The sequence below is a fragment of the Chelon labrosus genome (assembly GCF_963514085.1).
Source record: "Chelon labrosus genome assembly, chromosome: 7".
Classification (NCBI taxonomy): Eukaryota; Metazoa; Chordata; class Actinopteri; order Mugiliformes; family Mugilidae; genus Chelon; species Chelon labrosus.
The window spans coordinates 6,442,534-6,447,389 of NC_140343.1; positions in this window are offsets into that span (position 1 = coordinate 6,442,534).

Consider the following 4,856-nt stretch of genomic DNA (forward strand, 5'->3'; position numbering starts at 1 on the left):
TCCACTGTGCTTCAAGATGAAACGCTGTTGGCAGTGCTGCGACATGACGGCAATTCTAATGAGTCCTGTATTCATCACGGAGGGCAACACACACACACACACACACACACACACACACACACACACACATACACACACAGTCCTGGGAGAGGCAGCAGATTGGTTTCAACACTTCCACAAAGCTTCAGTTGATGCCTCTCAGTACTGGATATGTGTGCAGATAGTTGTGTGAATTTCTGAATTTATTGCTTGTTTGAACATGAACATTGGCTCCACCAGACCAAGCTTGTCTGGCAGGTTTGTGTATAAGAGTGTGTTTTTGCACAATATAAAACAACTCCCCTGTCACCAAAGAGGAAAATACTTTTATACACAGTCAAATTTAACAAGTGCAACGATGGTTTCTTATACATTTTTGTTTTTCAAATCTGTATTTGATTAGCAGTAGTTGATTTTGGGCCATTTGTAGGCAGCCGAAACAAAAAGCAAACACCTTTGCATACACCGATCGGGCACAACATTACAACCACCTTCCAAATATTGTGTAGGTCTCCTTTGTGCCTCCAAAACAGTTGTGACTCATCAGTGAATGGACATGAGCCTTCTGAGGGTGTCCTGTGGTGTCTGGCAACAGGACGTTGTTAGCGGGGGGCCTTTGGGTCCTATGGGTTGAGGGGAGGGGAGTCTGATACTTGATCAACTTGGGATCTAGCGAATGTGGAGGCCAGATCAACACCTTGTGCTGTTCTTCATGTTTTTTTGAGTTCCTAAAGCGTTTTTGTGTGTGTGCCTGTGTCAGGTTGCATCCTGGCTGCTGCCATCAAGGAGTGTCATTGCTATGTGGTGGGGGTGCCTGGTCTGGTCTAGGTGGGGGTGCTACATGTCTACGCAACATCCACACCAATGAATGCCAGGTCCAAAAGTTTCCCAGCAGAGCAATGAACTGTCACAAGACGGTCAATGTTATTCACTCCTCCTGTCCTTTTAATGTTATGGCTGTATTTTCACATTTTAAGTTGACATGTCTTTTTTTGTGTGTGGCAAATATTCCAAGTGACTCTGGGGCATCATTATATTGCTTTTCATTATTTTCAGTCCCTTTTCTGTGTTGGATTTAGCGAGAGTAATCACTTAGTGCTGGTCTCTTATATCTCATCAGTGTTCTTCATGAAAAAGTTCAACAGCTCATTTGTGCGTGAATAAGGAAAACGTGCAGTGAATATCACACATTTGACTGTGTCTGGTTTATTAAAAGCAGACTCAAACATTTATTTAGAAAACACTTTTAAAATCTTTTAAAATGACTGACAAGTAGCAAATCGATCTGAAAGATCGTCTCAAATTTCATTTACGTTGACAAAAATAAGATCACGTCTGAGTTTGAAAGTCGGCCTGGCACAAGCTGTGACACAGATTAAACCTTGCATTACCTGCGGCCTTCGCGGTGAGACGACTGCTCCGGGGCTAGCGCTTATCAGGCAGCAGCCAGGCGCGCATAACAAGCATGGTGTCTTTCTGTGATCGCCGTGGCTCTGTGAAGCATTTCTGTGAGATGTTTGTGTGCGTTCGTGTCTATGTGGACGTGTGAGCCTGAGATATGATGTATCAAGTGAACAGGGTGTAAGTCAAACTCAGGGAAAGCACTAAAATGAAGGTCAGAGACACTTAAAGAAATACGTTGATGCTGCAGTCACTGCATTCAAAGGCCATGTGAGTCTGTTTGATAAAAGGATGAGTGGCTGCAGAGGAACTTTGGATATTTTACTCTGTGAGGTGGATATTTTGTTGGGCCAACAATCTGTCAATAGTTAATCACCAGATGAGGCTTCACTAATCCAGGCAAATGTGTTATTCATTCATTCATTCATTCATTCATTCATTCATCTTCTGTAACCACTAGTCCTATGAAGGGTTGCGAGGGGGCTGGAGCCTATTTAAGTTAAGCTGCTCACTTGTGCCTTAAATTGCCCCCCAGGGACAAATAAAGTTTTCTGAATCTGAATCTGAATCTATTTCAGCATTAAATGACAAAGTCCCATTTTAATCTCAGATTAATTGCCGTATGTTCTGACTCTGTTGGTCTTTAACCCCTTAACATGCACTTAAAAATCGTTTCTTTCTGTTGGACAGCCACACAAAGGTTTGCAAAAAGATCATAGTGTGTGTGTGAAGGTTCTCAGTCATCCAGGTGATGGTATATCCAAAAAGCGTTTGAAAAAAAGGCAACTGGACTTGTAGAGTTTGTCGAGAAGGCGTTTCACCACTCAACTGAGTAGCTTCTTCAGTTCTAAGGGGCTGGTGGGAAGTGAGGTTAAATTTACTTCTACTGCCAGTGGTTTTAATGTTGTGGCTGATCGGTATAGATTATAAAATTATATTAAAAAGTACGACATGTATGTTTTTATTAGGTATGGTACATGTAAGAAACCCTGTTATCTTCCTGTTTAGGATATACACTATACAACGTGTGTTTGTGTTACCAAGGATCCAATCCAAAGACAACATGTTTGCTGAGTCACCACTAGTTGTCTATAATTACAGGTGTGATCAGGTGATCACTTTACCTGATGAACACCTTACTTGGGTGTAAACATTAAGATAAAGCCGACAAGAATAGAAGAGGCAAAGATGTATGTAGACAGAACATCAAATGTGGAAGAGGTTTAACTTTTCACTTTTCTTTGTTGAACAGCTGTTAGTAGTAGTAGAAGTCGTATTTTGGAATAATTTCAGAGACATATTGTTCGACTTCTCAAACGCACCTTGAGAAAAAAAAAAAAAAGCCAGTTGTTAAATATGCCTGGCAACAGGGTGTAAATCCCGTGAGGGTGGGGGCTGGAGCAGGATCTTCTCAGCAGAAGTCGGGCTCTCGTTCAGCCAATCTAATAGAGAGCCAGACGTAATGCAATAAAGGAGAAGAGACTGACAGAACTCCCAGCGGACACAGATGGAGGAGAGCAGACGATAAGACAGCAACTATTTCCATTGTCACATCTACTGAGTCGTGAATTGAACAAATGACCCCATAACATCAGTAAGTGGGACGGACAGCATAATCAGGTTTAAACACCCGGCAATTTCCTTTATTAGGATCCGCTCCATCCCTGACTATGCGTCGCCATCCTGTACAAACAGGTCCACATACAACAGACTAATAGACAGTATAAAGATGGACGGAGAACAGCTGCTTAAAAGTGAAGCCAAAGCAAGTAGAGCTCCCCCTGGTGACTGACTGCAGTATAGGTCATAAGCTCCACCCCCTCCATGTTAGTGGGTGGGACTTGGGCCAAACGAAAACACTAAAATACATGTAAAATTATTTGTTTTCAAGGATTGTTTCTGTCATTTTAGGTAGTTAATATAATACTGATGTATTTTCAAGTGTCCATTTGTTTCTGAGAGGTTTCATTTATATAAACGGGATGTGACATCATAATCACTACAAGTTGCCGTTGCAACCGCTCCACGAAGCGGTCCCGAGTTGGAAAAATAAATAAAATAAAGTAGTGCAGTGTATAATCCAACATTTCCTTGTAACTTGTGGAGATAGAGCAGAGCACGGTATTACATAAACAAAAAGTTTGGCCAGTGCAAGAAAGTGGGGACGCATTGTCCATATTTATATACAGTCTATACAGTCTATGGTACAGACTAATAGGCAGTGGCCTTTCAAATTCACATTCAACACATTTTGCAACAACAACCATTTTATCCTGAGTCACCAAATCAAATCATGACGTTAGAAATAAATAAAACGTTGCACTATTCCACCTGTGAATGTAACTGCAGCCATGTCTTGAGTAAGAGAAGCTCAAACTGTCCCTTTCTGCTTCCCTCCTGTCTCACTTTACTGCTTCTTGCAGCGGCCACCTCACTGCACCCTCCCAGTGGAAGGTACACAGTCTGCATCCATTTACATACATACAAAATCAACAATCATTCCCAATTCCGCGCCCTCCTTGTCGGTGGCAGCTGCGCACACAGATGTGCAGATATGTTTTAGAGGTTATGAAAGCCCCTCTTCCCGTTGCAGCAGAGCCATCCTCCCGTCTCGCTTCAGTTTCTTTCACCTCAGCCTGCACCACATCTCTCTCTCTGTCTCCGCTGTGTATATCTATTTGCCACTACCATCTCTGCCTCTTTCTCTCATCCAAATCCTCCCTCTCAGCCCCCTCTGGGCAGAATCTATCAGTCCCTCCTTCTCTCCATGCCTTTTTTTTTTTAAATCTCTTTCTCCCTCTCAGCTCTCCTGGCTTCTCTCTCAGCGAAGCAGTTTCAAGAGGTATTTGTCATCACTGTGTACATAGAGCTACGATGGATGGTGTGCTCAGACTAGGCAGTGTGAAGAAAGAGAGAGATGCTTCACAGTGATACAAATAAACTCCACTTGGCTGCTCCAAGTATTAACACAGCGTGTTTCCTGCAAATTGCTTATTTTTTTTTTGCCATTAGCAGAATCACCATTTTTCATCACTAAAGAGAAATCAAAAAAGATCAGGCAACGTTGAATATCAGCACAATGTAATCAAAACCAGTTTCCTGTATTGCAATCAGTCTGCAATCAGGATGCCAATTAACCATCTCAGTACTCTAGCCATTAGTAAATTATGCTTAGATAATCTTTGCATGACATTTCCCCAATCAGAAGCAAACTAAACTGTATTATAAAAGATAACAGAACTGATGAAAAAAAATAAACAAGGCTCTAATAATCTACAGCCACATTAGCAGCTCTGCAAGGCTGCAGCGACGCACAGCAGTACTGTGAGATAAGTCCTAATATCAGTATGCAACTAAGAATTAGAAATGTCCAGTCGGAATAAAAAAGCCTCATAAAGCCACTTCAGAATAATAAA